Below are 16,380 nucleotides of genomic sequence, written 5' to 3'. Positions count from 1 at the left end.
TGAAAGGGACTACTGGCTCCTGCTTCCACAGGATTAGTTCTGCGTCTGGATCGTCTCACTACTTGAAGTACCGTGTTCATCCTGCACTGTGTGCTGTAAGTGTCACCCATAAGCTCATGCTTCATGAGGGAGGGAGCCGGTATTTGAGCTGTATCTGATCAGACACCTATTTAGAACTCTCCTTTAAACAAACAAGCTAAAAACTTTCTTCTGTTTGGATGGATTCAGGAAGCTCCATTGTTTAGTATAAATGTTTAATATGTAATAAAATTAAATACAGGCACATCTTGTTCTATTGTGCTTCACTTTTTTTGCACTTGCAGATACTGCGTTTTTTACAAATTGAAAGTTTCTGGAAACCCTGTGTCAAGCAATTTTCTATCGGTACCATTTTTCCAACAGCATTTGCTCACTTTGTGTCTCTGTGTCCCATTTTGGTAAGTCTCACAATATTTCAAACTTTTTCCTCGTTATAGTTGTTATAGTGATCTTTGATGTTTGATGTGATCTTTGATGTTCCTATTGCAAAAAGATTATGACTCACTGAAGGCTCAAATGATGGTTTAGCATTTTTTAGCAATAAAGTATTTTAAAATTAAGATATGTACATTTTTTACACATAATGCTATTGCACACTTAATAGACTACAGCATGGTATAAACATAACTTTTATATGCACTGAGAAATGAAAAAAATTTGTGTGACTCGCTTTATTGCAATATTTATTTCATTATGATGGTCTGGAACTGAACTGACAATATCTCCAAGATATGCTGTTAATATTAAAAAAAACAGTGAAATGATAAGACTAATAGACAACATAAAGCAATGCTTAATTAGTTGGTAAATGCTGGATCTATACCAATGGACAGGTCAAACATCAGGTGTTCGTAACTTCTTGTCATTCTTAGAGTCACATAAGCACATAAGCAATAATATAAATACTTTTAGTATTTTACTTAGATATAGGAAAAAATATTGCCAATGCCCTCCAGCCAAAGACCACCAGGAACATACTTGTGGTTGAACAAGGAAGGTGGGTTTATTACTCATGGCAGAAAGGAAGAATGTACACCACGGGGAACTGTGCATCTCAGTAAGATGGTGTTAGAAAGGGTTTATTGTAGGATTGGGGTTCGGGTTAAGTGATTTCAGGAGAGTTTGAGGAAGTGGGGCTTTGCTTAGCATTAAATGTCAGAAAACAGGTAATTCTATGATTGAGTATGATTAATAAATCTTAACTCAAAGGAGAGAAGACTAGTTGGAGGCTAGCCTGTAATGGGTAAAGAAGCAGCAGTCACTCATATCAGCCAGGATAGGAGGATGTTTGGCCATTTTTGTGGTTTGGACACTGTTCATGTTATGTCTCTGTGCAGACATGTTTATGGAGTGGCCTTGTTTTTGTCCTGACCCATCACAGTCAAAGAGCAGCCTTGTCTCTTCCTGATGGTCTGTGAAACTGTTTGCGTTCAACAGTAGAGTCTTAAGGCATAGCTGATAGTAGCAGGCCAGCTCCTGGAGGTTGAGAGCTGCTTTTCTTTTTCTCAATAAATTTTAGAAGCAAAATATCATTAGCCTTGCTTTTTTTCTCAGAGCAGTGTAACATGGAACACTGTTTCAGATACACTACTTTGAACAATAGGAAAATAAATGATGAGTTTTAAGCTGTAGAGTAACATGATGTTTTAGAATCACATGTGGAGAATGGACTGTGGCGGATGGACTGGAGGGGGAAGACTAAAAGGCAGGAGCAAAAGTTAATGTTTATTCATTTATTTATTCATCAAATTATTAGATACCTACTGAGTGCTAGGCACTGTGCTGGACTTTGGGGCTGCCATGGTGAATGAGACAACCCCTCCCTCAGGAGCCCACAGTCTCCCAAGGACGATAAACAAGAACCGGGTACAGCGTGATAAGCACTGTGATAGGACATCTCACAAGAGAGGCCGCTAATCCTGACTTGGGACGTGAAGGAAGCCTTCTGGAGAAACCAATTATGAGTTGGAAAAGACAGATGCACACAGTGGGAAAATGGGAAGCATGTTTCAAATTGAGGAATTAGCATGCTTGGGGAAGTGTAAGACATCAAGAGGCAATTGCAAAGTCCAGGCAAGAAGAAGTGAGGGTCTGGATTAGTGCAAAGAAGGTGGCGAACAAGAGAAGGTGGTAAGAAGAGGAGAGATTAGATGTGGGAGGTGATGGAAAGGAGGCAACTAAGAAGAATCCCATATTTCTGTTTGGAGTAATGCCACTAGTAAGGGTAGGGGAATATGTTTTTTATGGGTGTGTGGGTGCACTTTGGGGAAGTACAATCATTTGTGGACAGGCTGCATTTGCAGTCCTATGGAACACCCAGATAAAGTTAAGAAGGCAGTTGGAGGTAATACATAGCTCAGAATCCTTTTTTCTAGATAGAGATATGGGAGACATTGGATAAAGGAGGTAATAAAGATACAGACTGGATGGAATTATCCAGGTGGAGTACAAAATTTTCAAAAATAGCAATATTTAAGGGTTAGGTAGAGTGAGCAGAACTTGTGTGGCTGGTGTGAACTTCAGAAATTTAGGGTACAAATATGATCACATCTTTTGTTTAACAAATTGACTGAGTCCATATTAGCAAGGTTTCATAATTTCCTTCCTCAAAAATGTCCATTAATGGCAGGTACTGATTCAGCCCAAGGATTGGGAGCTTTGTTGGTCAGTCTTCTTCCAAGCGTCAGGTGGAGAGAGCACTGGAGCCTGGTAAGTCCATTGCCTTTGTTTCTTGAGTCCACAGGGTATTACCATTGAAGACTAATCCTGCAGTTTGATGGATGGTGTTGGGATGCCCTTGCTGGCCTGTTAGATGACTGTGCAGACCACAGCGGTGGGTATTAGGGTCACAGCTACCCTTAATTCACACTTATGCGCAGCAATTTTCCCCCAACATGCAACAGCAATGGCAGGATGGTTGGGGAGGTAATTCTGCCACTGTGTGCTGAAAACAATGTACCCACTTTCCACCCCCATGAATTCTGGGGTCTTTGTGCTGCTGTATCTTATTTTCCTGGTATATTCAGCTCTTGGAATCCTTGGTCACTTCTCCCCTAGCAGACTTTACTCAGGACTCCTTGATGGATCCTTAACAGGCTTCCCTGACGTTGAACCATGGAGTCTGGAGTTTGGGGCTCTGATGTCTTTTCCTCAAGCAGGCCTTCAGTTCCTTGTAGGGACTGAGTCACCTCCTCCCCAGTGTCTAGCTCTGCACACCAATGGGAGAGACAGTTTTTGCTAAGACAAAAAAGTAAGTCATGCATGTCTACTTGCCCTATATCTGCACAACTAAATGACCCTTCTCCAGACCAAGAAGCTCAAGTTCTATCAGATTTAAAAAGAGATCAGCTTGGTGCTTTGTGACCACCTAGAGGGGTGGGATAGGGAGGGTGGGAGGGAGATGCAAGTGGGAGGGGATATGGGGATATATGTATATGTATAGCTGATTCACTTTGTTGTACAGCAGAAACTAACACACCATTGCAAAGCAATTATAGTCCAATAAAGACGTTAAAAAAAAAATAGTGGAGGGTGGATAGGCAGCTTTTTTAGCCAAGGAGAAGGAAAGTTAAGAGAACAGGAGAGACTGTGGCAAGGAAACTGGGAGTTATAAAGAAGTGAGTGATCAATACTTTCAATCTTTATCAGATTAAATAAGTGAAAACTGAGAAGGATCCACTGAATTTCGACTTGGAGTTATGGCTGGCTAGTCACATGACTGCAGTGGTTTGAAGAGTGAATGAAAGGTGGAGTAGAGGCGGTAAGTCTACACTCTTCTTACAAGAACCTTGGCTGTGAAACCAAAGTAGGATAAAGTAGGGGTGGTGGTGATGTAGGAGGTGGGCTTCCTGAGAACCAGCAAGGGTAGCTCCGAGGAATTCCAGCCTCATCTTATCTGCTTCTTTAGGAATTTTGAATTAACTGAAGGCCTGGTGTAGTGCGATCACCTACTGAAGTGTCAAAATGATAAATGAGTTATTTTCTTAAAATAAACTTCATTCTTTAGAACAATTTCAGATTGATAAAAAAAAGATTGCAAAGATAGTACAGAAGTTTTCCATGTACCTCACAAGATTTCCCCTATTATTAACATCTTTCGTTAGTATTGGTATATTTGTTACAATTAATGAACCAGTGTTCGTACATTATTATTAACTAAAGTTCCTACAATATTCAGATTTCCTTAGCATCTACCTCATATTTTTTTGTTGTTACAGGCTCCCATCCAAGATACATAACATTTAGTCATCATGTCTCCTTAGACTTCTCTTGGCTTTGACAATTTCTCAGACTTCCCTAGATTTTGATGACCGCAACCATTTTGAGCAGTACTGGTCAGGGTATTTTTTTGTAGAATGCCCCTCAACTGGGATTTGTCTAATGCTTTTCATGATTAGACTAGGGTTGTGAGTTTTGGAGGGGAAGACCCCAGAATGCCGGTTTTTGTTTTTTTGTTTTTCTTTTTTTTAAGGCAAGTAAAGCCGGCAGACCGAGAAGATGGCAGACTGGTGCCTCTGAGAAACCATGTTATCGGGGTTTGGATGCCAGTTTCTTTTATAGCACAGAGAGGGGGAGGAGATGAGGAAGTAAAGTAAAAAGGCCAGAAGTTTTGCAAATATCCCCTGGAATGGCCAGCCTCAGGGAGGGGATGTGTTAATTTCTTCTTTCTTGAAGCCATCCACAGGTGGGTGGGGTCGGATCCTCTCCCTGTGAGCTGAACAAAGGCACTTTAACATTCAGGCAGAGGGGCAGGGTTCCCTGAGGCAGGCCATTATGTATGATTAAAATAACAAGAGCAATGAAAAGGAAAGGTTAAAGTCAAAGAAACAGATTGAACATGGAGTCTGATTTAGCTCTTTCCTGTTACAATTCCCCACTGTCAATGTCCATTCCACAATCTTGTGGAAAAAGGGGTGACAACGTTTTAACTCTTCCGTCTGATGGATCTTTCTGGGAGTGTCCACCGTCGGGTGTCAGTGATCCAAATGTTGAGATTCGTGTTACACTTTGGAAGTGTCTACTCTATGCCTGTAGAGTTGAAAATATTTATAACCTAAAAGTTGAGAGTTATCAGGAATTTTGAGGTCTTCAAGCCCAGGAGGCCACATCTCAAGTTAAGGAATTTAGCATTTTTCTATGTATGGGAAGATGCAAGAGTCTGGGCTCACTGAAATCATTTCTTTGATATGCACCACAGCTATCTGGGGCCTGTATCCTGGATTTTCATATCTTGAGTTTCCTCAGAGCTCACCATAGGGAGTGGCTGCAGTCTGATGGCTGCTAGATGGCAGGTATTCTTCTCCTTCCTGCGTTTCCTCAGGGCTCACCGGCTCAGGTTGGAGGGCTGCGATCGCTGATGACTGATCCTCTCCTCTTGGTCACGAATTTGACCAATAGTTGGGAGACATTTCATGATCAAATTTTGTCCCACTGTGCTGGGAGGCTCATCGCAGGTCAGGCGAAAATTCTTGATATGTCACTCCAAGTGCTAATTTTCGGATTAGGCCCTATTGATAATTAAAGATTCTCTGGATCCTCTGTTTAATTATGATCCAGGAGACATTTTCCCTTGTTGCTTCTTCCTATACCTAGAATCGCATTATTACAATTATGTTATAAAAGTGATCTATTTCCTTAAGATGTTTAGCCATAGAAGTTTTGTTGGAGGCCTGGTTACACACTTGGTACTGCAAGAGACAACACTCATAAAATAGACAGGATATAAGTAATGCAGCTAGTAACATTGACAAAGACACAGTGCAGCAGGGAGATACAAAGCACAAACAATTTGGAAATAAAGAACTAATTAAAACAATGATTAGCATAGTATGAAGTCCACAGGAGAGCCAGCTGGAGAAAACAAATTCTGGCAGGGTCAGGTAGAGAGAAAAAGATAAACATTTCCTCTTTGTTTACAAAGGCATACTTTATCAACTGTTGTAGGTCACAGCATAAGAGAAAAGATTTTTCCGAAAAACAAAGATTAAAGCCAGAATATTTCCCAAAGTCATAAAATTATAAATCATGTTTACCAGTTCATTCATTCCCACGTAATTAATTCCCATTGATCTGGATGAAATAATCAGGTTTCCCTTTAGTTTTGTCATTTGTTACCCAGTCCAGTGATATTATCTAAAGGCTATCAGAAACTTATATTTGTTAAAAAGTTCCTTTTTATCAGTCTTCTTGAAGAATCTTCATTTTGTAAAAGCATCAGGACAAAAAACTTAAAATAGCATGGTTAAAGATTTGAGTACAATGTAATTTTGGATATAACATTTTAGAATAACTAGTATTATGATTGATAACATATCAGGACATATCAAATGTTAGGGACTCCATATAAAATTTGGAATATCTATATAAATGACATTTATCCATACTCTGTAATCTAAGGTTCATCTCCAGTCACTTGACAATGTTTTTGAAGTAATTTAACATACGAAATAAACTTAGTTTGACATCTCTCTCTGAGATGTTTCAGAGATGTTCTTTCGAAGTATACCGGGGTCAGATGGAGGCTAAAAAGCTTTAGTCAGATTTTGATATTTGGGAATTTTGTTAAAAATATCAGAAAGGTTTCAAAATACAACAGGATCGTAGGTCACTGTGAAAGAGTACTTATTCATTTAACCAAAGTCACAAAACGATTAAAAGAAAACAAATATGGATCACTTAAGGGCACAGAAACTTACATAATCTGATATCGAAAGAAGCACTTCTAACACAGAGAGATCAAATTCCAGTCTTGTATTAGCTTATCTAAAAAAAAAAAAATCCATTTACTTAGTTAACATCAATCTTAGTTAATCCTGATCATGTACAAAACTTTCTCAGCAAAATGTAATTCCATTCCTCATACATTCTTAACTGAAAACACACATTCTACCGTACTGAAATGTTTTATTATTTTCAGTAGCTTTAATTATATATTTAAATTAGAATCCCCAACTCTTGAAAACCTTAATTTCTAGTGACAACCAAGAGGCAAGTAATAGTTACCAAAATCTGGAGAACCTATTTTAGATGATTTTTAGAACACAATTATTCTTATAGTTTACCTAAAATCTCTTATTTTTATTTACTTTAAAGTTTCATCATATCAAGTTATTTTTCTTGCTGACAAATTTGCAACAGATCTAACAAGATTTCATTTAACTTCTATTAAACCTAGGTGCAGTGAAAGTACTATACTTAATGTTGATGGCTCTAAAGACATGTCTCTATTAATTAGATCAACAAACTTAAACATGAATACCAGGCATTAATTTAATACTAAATATTTCCCAGTTCACATGAACCTGAAACTCATTTAGCTTAATTTCTCTCGTATTTAGAATTGTTTGGTTTGTAAGCACTTTTCTTTAAGCCAGTTAAATAGAGCTCATTTACAGACTAACCTCAGCAATGTTACCCAAAGACAAAAACACATACAAACACACAAACAGACATCATAGTTCTCATTTCAAAATTCCAGCCCGAGTCAGGTACAGCAATGTAAACCCCATCAGTTTACAAAAGAGGTTGGATTAAAGTTGGGTTTCTGGCAGATGGAAAAAATTAAGCTCACTTGTTCAGATGGTTAAACCCTTTCTACTAATACTTATGGAAAACAAGTCAAGCTCTAAACTACTTTTTATTTAGTACCCTCTTTTTCAAAATTTGCATTTTAAAAAGATGGCAGAAATAAGTGTTTTTGAGAAGACCAGTTAGGACATTTGTATCTCAAAGATATAGGCAAGTTTCTCCTAGGATGACTTTGTTTCCCCTTTGTTTAATATTTATAAGTCTCTTAAGATCACCCGTATTTATTAGAAAATCAGTCACCTTGTTCCCCACTGTCAATGTTACCTGGGGCTCCTGTGGGGAAATCAGAATCGGACGCCTTAAGTCCAAGGGAGTCCCCTGGCCTTTTACAGGATATCGGGGCACGGGAAATTGCCTTGCTGCAGAAGTGGCCCCGGTCCAAATTGGGTGCCCTGTTGGGTCTTAGATGGTGATTCTAAACCAGGTCCCTGTGTCCTGGGGGTTACCATAGAAACTTGTATTTGATCCCCACAGGTAGGGGAAACAGGAGGTGGTGAATCTGTTGGCGGCACGGGGTGGGAGGGGGCGGGGTCAGTTGGAACAGCGGCCGGTGCAGCCTGCTCGGCCACTGGGGAGATGAACAGGCTGGGTTGGGGGGTTAAGTTTTGAAATAACATGTCCCCAGTCGCATTTTCTTTTTCTTTTCCCTTGTAGAACAGGTTTCCCTTTGTGTTTCCTTTCAGACCACTGCACCATAAGGTGGCAGCCCTCTGACTCCTTTTCCTCCTGATGCAATAGCATAAATGCTCCTACATATGGAATCTTATCTCTTTTCCCTGCTCTTTTGCAGAACATTTCTAACTGCGAGATTGTATAATAATTGAGTGAGCCATTCAGGGGCCATCGTTCTTCTGATCCTAACATATATTGGGTCCACATCTTATTACAATAGTATATCATGTCTTTCTTAGTTATAGGCTCACGGCTATGTTTTGCCCATTTATGTAATATATTCCCCAAAGGCCTCTCCTTAGGGATAGATGGAGTATTTTCCACCTTTAAAAGTTTGATAACACCAAGACACAAAAGACGCAGACAAATTCCAACACAAAAGGCACAAATTCTAGCCTCGATGCACACAAAACCAAGACAAAACCAATGAACTAGTTCCCAGATCGGGTAGACTTACCCTACAAAACCAACGAACTAGTTCCCAGCGAACCAGTTCCCAGGATCAGGTAGAGTCCAACAATTACCCCCTCCAACAGGGTACCCCAACCAGATTGGTTTGGTCCGTAAAGGAAAAGCCCAGATTATGGGGGGAATATGTTCCCGGCATGCACGCCGGTTCGACTTACCCTCCAGAATCAAATCGAGTCCATCGACTCATAGCCACAAACTGAAGTTTGTCGGTTCCTTGCTTCAACTGCCAAGCTCTGGGGTAGCCAGTGCCGCTGCAGGGAACTTTGGAGGGAAGATCCTCAGGACAAATGGTCCTGGCAGCTGCTAGGGCCTTGCCCCAGTATTCCCCTGACCGGGGCCAGTTAGCCAGGAGCAGCAAGGCTCCTGGCTGGCTAAGCCGAATTTGTTACTGAGTCCAAGCTCCCTCTGCTGGCCGCACGATAGACCAGTGAATCGGAGACAAGGTGTTGAGGCAAGGAGTAGGACTTTATTTGGAAAGCTGGCAGACCGGGAAGATCTGCGAGTCTCTGAAAAACCATCTTGCAGAATGCCATGTTAATCACATCATGTCAAAGGTACATACCATTAATGTGACTTATCACTTTTTTTAAAATACATTTATTTATTTTATTTATTTATTTTTGGCTGTGTTGGGTCTTTGTTGCTGCGCGCGGGCTTCCTCTAGTTGCAGCGAGCAGGGCCTACTCTTCTTTGCAGGCTTCTCACTGCGGTGGCTTCTTTCGTTGTGGAACATGGGCTCCAGGCGTGTGGGCTTCAGTAGTTGTGGCACGCAGGCTCAGTAGTGTCTCATGGGCTCTCGAGCACAGGCTCAGTAGCTGTGGTGCATGGGCTTAGTTGCTCCGCGGCATGTGGGATCTTCCCAGACCAGGGATCGAACCCGTGTCCCCTGCATTGGCAGGCAGATTCTCAACCACTGGGCCACCAGAGAAGCCCGACTTATCACTTTTGATTTTGACCTTGATCACCCGGATGAAATATTATTTGTCAGGTTTCTCCACTGTAAAGTTACTCCCTGCACACCAGCCTCCCCCATTCTGCCCTCTTTGGATGGAAATTACTATGCACAGCCTACACTCAAGGAATCAGGAGACAGGCTTCGCCTCTGTGAGGGTGGAGTATCTACATAGTTTTTGTGGAAGTCTTCTGAACCACAGCCTTTTCTTTCTAGGGTAAGTGAATTTTTAATCCTCCTATAAAAGACTCAATGACTTCATGCCTTGCTTTCTAAGATTAAACCTGTAGCATAAATTTCATCCAGGAAGTTAGCTATTTGGTTCATATTTTTCGATACAGATTAACATGCTGACAGTAGCAGAAGATGAGAGCAGTGAAGAAGAGCCTCACAAAAATATCACTGAAAGTGTCTTATGCACGTATTTCTTGTACTAGTCGTTAACATTTCCATAGGCCAAGAAAAAAGTCATTTAATAAGAACTGCTGGTAACTGAGTGACTTGAATAACATGAAGCTGAAGTACCGAATCAACATTTTTTGTCACTTTTTATTTTCTAATTTCTCAATAGATAGAACAGCTTAAAAAAAGTCAACGTTAGTGAGTTTCATGTCCTTATAATTAGCCCTAAGAATGAAAGAGAAACCACAGAATAAAACAAACTGGTTGTGTTAAGCAGCCGTAGGTAGTTTATCTAGGCTCTTTCCCTTACTAGTTGTGTGAGCTATGGCAAATTACTTAACTTCCGTAAGCCTCAATTTTCTAACCTATAAGTTAGAATGATAGTAATGCCTACATAACATAATTTTTGAGGATTAAGTGACATAATGTATTTCAAACTATATTTGTAACCTATAAAGCTGCACTAGTCACTCAAGCTACTATTCCTGGGGTGACACTCAGCCAGGGTGCACTGCTGCAGCCAGTATAGATCTTTATGCCTAATGTTTGTTAGATTGGTCAGAGCCCAAGCTGCATTAGTGTTTAACATTTTGATGATCACTGCTGCTAGCTGCTTGTGAGCTGCACGGAGAGCCTGCTTCCTCCTGGCCCTCACAGTCATTTACTTATGTACTGTTGGGACTAGCACAGTACCTGGGCCTCTCTACATGTGAATAATTAAGATGCTGTGATGCTTGGAGATCTGGGGTTGGGGAATTTGAAAGGCAATCTTTCCTCTTGCAGAATGTGTACTTGCGATGGCTGAGTCAGCAAGCCAGGTTGGTACAGCCCTTCCCAGTGTGTGGTCCTGTGGACCCCCATCTGTTGCTGTGAACATTTAAGGCTGTGTAGATTTAGTATTTAGTAAAGGTAGGTTTGTTTTTTCCTTGATTTCTTTTATTAAAATGCTACCCAAAGTACTGATCAAATGAGAGAAATTATGCCCCTGAATAATTTCTTGAGTATAAGAAAGTTAGGTATCATAGAAAGCGATAAAAAATTCCAAACCATAGTTGAACTGAGTTAGGAAATAGCTGCTCCAGGGAATTACATGACACCACAAATAAGAATAACATTGAGGAGTATCTCCTCAAATACATTATATATAACTTGAAGTTACTTTATTGAATCACTTCCACTTTTGCTGGAAAAAAATGCTTAGTGCTTTTGGAAGAAATATTTAATAATATAATTTTCCAATCACATTTCATGTTTTGTTTTTCCAAGTCACAATTTTGACTGAAGAGTTTAATTTTTGATTTATAAAATTGTACTGATTGTCTGAGATTGAATACACAAATATTTTTTAACAATTGCAAATCACTTATTAATATGTTTTTGTCCTGGCAGTGAAAGCTCCGAGTCCTAACCATTGGACCACCAGGAAATTCCCTTAATGTGCTTTTTTAAGGGCATCACTTTGGGAAAAAAGTCATCATATATTGTATTTTGTGCACATAATTGAAGGAAGAACTGTATCACCAGATCAAGGATGAAGCTGTCTTCAAGAACAACCTGAACAGAAACTGAATGATGCCCGGATTCTCATCTCTCTCTCTCTCCACCTTCTGTAAGCTTTCACTTTGAACTTATGGTGATGGTGGGGTGGGGGGAGAGGCAAGGGAAGAATCTACTATACAAAGATCAAGAACTTTGGGGGTCATTCAAAACTAGGTTCAGATTCGGTTTTGCAGACTTAACTTGGACATGTTATTTAATGGCTCAGAAGGGATAAAGGTCTGCTCAGTAACAACTCTCTCTCAGGCTTTTTGGGGAGAATTACATGTAATGATATACATAGGCACTTCGCATAGCAGCTGCCCATAGTAGCCACTCAGTACAAAGTATTGTTATTATTATAAATTTAAGATATTATTTGATGACAAGTCTTTCTTGCCTGCTCTTCTATCATCCCCCTGGCTGAAAAGCAAGCAGGCAAAAAGTGCAAAGATCAGCTTTAATAGATTCTAAGACGCCATCAGTTGTAAGATGGGTCATTATTTTATGTACCACTGCAAAACAAAACAAAATATGCTGCCAATTGTACTGTGGCTCACTTTCTTATCACTTGAAGTTTCTATTTTACACTTCTTGAAAAAGCTTTTTTAGACTTATGTAGATGTACATTATCAAATATCACTCTTGTGCACACATAAACAGGAAGATATAACCAAAATAACTAAAGTAGTCCTAAAACAACTTCACATTCTGTGTCTGTCGACTGTGAATCATACATCAACTCGGAGGCACTGGTGTCTGTTTTTTCACTGGTGTCTGTTTTTGTCATCCTTTGTTCCAACGAAAGCATCAGTGAGACAGTATTTCTTAAAAAAAAAAGATGCTCCACTAATGCTAGAGTTCTAGAACTTTTTCCAAGTTGCTGATACCCATTCTGCCATTCTGCAAATTTTGATGCTGCTATTTTCATGATCTCACCAGAAATCAAGTCATCAAGGAAAACAACCAAATTAATGCACGTGCAAGCCACATCAGTCTTCTCTGCTGCCTGGCCAATGGCCAATAGAAGGTACCATCCATGGTATAAAGCTTTTCAATTCCAGAGATGTTAAAATGTAAAAAACTATGTGCATCTAAGAATTGATGTACAAATGGTAGATGGTCTATGTCATTACACATTCCTCACCTAGCAGAAAAGTCATCATAAAATTATTTGTAATAGTGAGCTCATCTAGTGCATTAATAATATTTGAATAATTGCTCTTTAGTTTGTATAAAATGAGGTGTACTTGTATCGGTCTTTTTTTTTTTTTTTTTTTTTACATCAACAGACAATGGTAGGCTGAGCTTTTAGGCGAAAAACAACTTGCCCTGAGTGAAGGGATGGTCTTCCTCATTTGTATTAACATCTTACTCACAGAGAGACAAGTTGGTGCCATTTGAAGATACTTGAAACCTGCAGCTTTTTCTTGCCAAGATTTGTTGTTATACATAAAAATCAAGCAGCAGCAAGGTTTCAATATTTCAGTTATTTCAAGAATAATTCCCTTCAGCTTTCAAGTCGAGGGCATACTCAGGTCAAATTCAGAAAAATGAAGAAATCTTATAAAAATATTATATACTTTCTGTTCCCACCAATACTCTTTTTAAAAAATTGAGATATATTATACATAAAATAAAATGCACAGTTCTTAAAAGTATGGTTAAATGGCATAAACTCATGCAACTACCACCCCAATCAAGAAATAGAATGTTTCTATCGTGACAAAAAGTTCCCTGGGCCTCTCTCCCATCAATCCCCCATCCCTTCAACATAATCTATCTTTTAACTTAAATCATGGGTCAACAACATGTTGAAGTATCAGAAAAAGAAAAGAGAAAAGAAAAGAATCTTTTTAAATGATCATGAGTTACACAGTGGAAAATCTGAGTCCCATAACTTCGAATTAATTACTACAGCTGCATTGTTATATATAATACCCTGTTGTCAAGTGACATTTTTATTTTTAAAATAATGAGTATTGGGCTTTCCTGGTGGCGCAGTGGTTGAGGGTCCGCCTGCTGATGCAGGGGACACGGCTTCGTGCCCCGGTCCAGGAAGATCCCACATGCCACGGAGCAGCTGGGCCCGTGAGCCATGGCCGCTGAGCCTGCGCGTCCAGAGCCTGTGCTCCGCAACGGGAGAGGCCACAACAGTGAGAGGCCCGTGTACCGCAAAAAACAAAAAAAAACAAAAAAACTAAGGCTTAAAATGATGAGTATTAACCTGAATAATAAATAAAATATATACCCCAGTCACATATTCAGGTGGAAATGTGATATATTTCTAGCCAGACTGGATCATGTACCATGTGGGCTCCCATTTCAGTTTGGGACATAGACACTATATAGATTTACCTACCACGTGACTTCCCAACTTAGTATTGTGTATTAGCTGTAATAATTACTTTAAAATTCATTTTTTCTTTGTTCATAATATAGTCAAGCAAAATGATAACTGTGGACTACTGTTACTCACAGGTTAAAAGTTACTGTAAATGTGACAATATACTTCATCTCCCTTTTCACTCCCCTGTATGAAACTGTGGGGCTTCGTTAGGAGTAATCCACTCTTTCCTTTGCCCATTCATGCTTTCTTCATTCCTCTGAATGTGATTCAAGTAAAGACATCGGTAGTAATCTGCTTGCTTGATGTTGATGTGTATCAACATATTCAAGGGTGAAAAAAACTGGTGGGAATCAGAGTAGAGGTAACAAGAAAAACAAAGCACAGTCTATTTACTTTGACACTATGACCATGCATTCACTCATTTTCGATTTATTCTACAAATATCGAGTTCCTTTTGTATGCCAGTCACTGTGCTAAGAGTCGGAGATACTTTCAAAGATGGAAGAGAGACATCCCCTCCTCTCATGAAAGTCATACCCTACCAGGATTGTAGACGCATGAGCAACTATAATGCAGCCTGACAGGTGTGTAAATATGATAGGTGGAGGGGAAGTAGAGGAGGGGTCTTCAACTCAGACTCAGAAGGATGGGTGGGATTCAGACATGAAGAATGAATAAGAATTCACCAGGCAAAGATGTGGGAAAATATCTTACGAAAAAGGAGAATTGGAGCTAAGGACAAAGTATTTGGTAATATGATCCCAATAGTAGGAACCCTGGTTCTGCCTATTCCAGAAGTATAATGTTCCTTTTAAAAGTAATGAAGCTATCAATGAAGAAATTTCTGGCCAATTAATGTTTCAAAGGGCACTAAGAATCACATAAATATAGCAGGATTTTATCTGAAACAACAATAGACAAAGTATTCTAGCCCAGTGTTTTATTCTCAGATAGCTTTTATATTCCAAAGGAGAGAGAGACAGAGACCCTTCCAAGTGCTAATAGTGCCACAAAGGAAACTTTTTTCTGTTTTCTCGGCTTGATTTTTCTCCTCACTAAACACAGAGTAAAACAAATAAATGAAAACAACGGGGAAATACATAGACACTACCACAAAGCAACTATCGTTCTGACGCAGATTGTGTTAGAAACTGGCAAACCAGTGTTTCTCTGTTCCAACTGCTGAGAAATAACATCACCTTCATTGTGAAATTCTTGAGATGTGGGCAGGCAATCTCATCTACTCCATGATTTCAACAGGCTGCCCATTGCCAAATATGTGGTCTTTTAAGACCTGTCTCCCTCACTTCACTGCAACCACAGTTTCACCAGGACCCAGTGTAATACTCAGCACGTAGTAAGGCGCTCAATAAAGGCTTGTTAAGAATGAAAGCGGAGATCTCTCTCCAGCCATCTTTCCCTGTAGTTTTCCTCCTCCTCCCCTGGCCCTGTGATGGGGAACCTCTAACACAATAGCCAAACCAGGCTTTTCCTTGGCCTCCTCTGATGGCCTTCCGTTCACCTGGTAGGACACTCATCACCCCACCCCAGGAAAGGTTGATGTCTCCTAGACGATTTGGAGCTCCTGGAGGGCAGTGATGTCTTATTTAATAGTCTTGAATGCCTGAGTCCTCACGAAGTCACTAGCATATGGTAGGCACTGCGTGATCCAGTTGAATACGCAATTGTTATGAAGAGTTTATAAACTTTGCAGTGAGTTTATTTGTATTAAAATATATGTTTAGTGCATTCCTGATTTGCCAGGTGCTGTTTTAGACGTGGAGGATACCGAGGTGATAGGGCTCCTGGCTTCGTGGGAGTTAGAATGCTAGTGGAGATAGACAGTAGACATGCCTGACTCTGTTTTTGATGTTAGACTGCCCACAGCTTTCAAGCACCCCCCCACCCCACCTTTCCCCTCTGTCTCGCCTCTGGGAAAGTGGGTAAGAAAGTCTGGGCACTCCCTCTCTCCTTCAGACCACAGAAACCCCTGTGGTGCCGAGGAGAGCTCCAGCCCAGCCCCGCCCTTAACCAGATGAACCCCAGAGCCAATGGCCCCTGCCTTCATTCAGGCCCTGCTCTTCCCAGAAAATCTCAGCTTGTGAGTAACAGACCCTCTCAGACCCTTTTGGGGCCTGTGTGTCCTCGTCACTCTGGACATCTGAACCAATTTGGTGGTACTGGTGGGAGGCCATCCTGCTCTCTCTGGGGCAACCATGAGATGCTTGTCAGCAAATAAACGAGATTTCAGGTAATGGTAAATGTTGTGGGAAAAATAGAATGGGACAGTGAGACAAGGAGTAAAGGTGGGGGTCGAGGGACACGGAAAGGGTGAGCTCTACAGAATTATGGTATGTGACTACTTAACCTC

Source organism: Globicephala melas, chromosome 1 (assembly GCF_963455315.2).
Source record: "Globicephala melas chromosome 1, mGloMel1.2, whole genome shotgun sequence".
Classification (NCBI taxonomy): Eukaryota; Metazoa; Chordata; class Mammalia; order Artiodactyla; family Delphinidae; genus Globicephala; species Globicephala melas.
The sequence above is the reverse complement of the archived record's forward strand: the minus strand, read 5'-3'. Positions refer to the sequence as shown.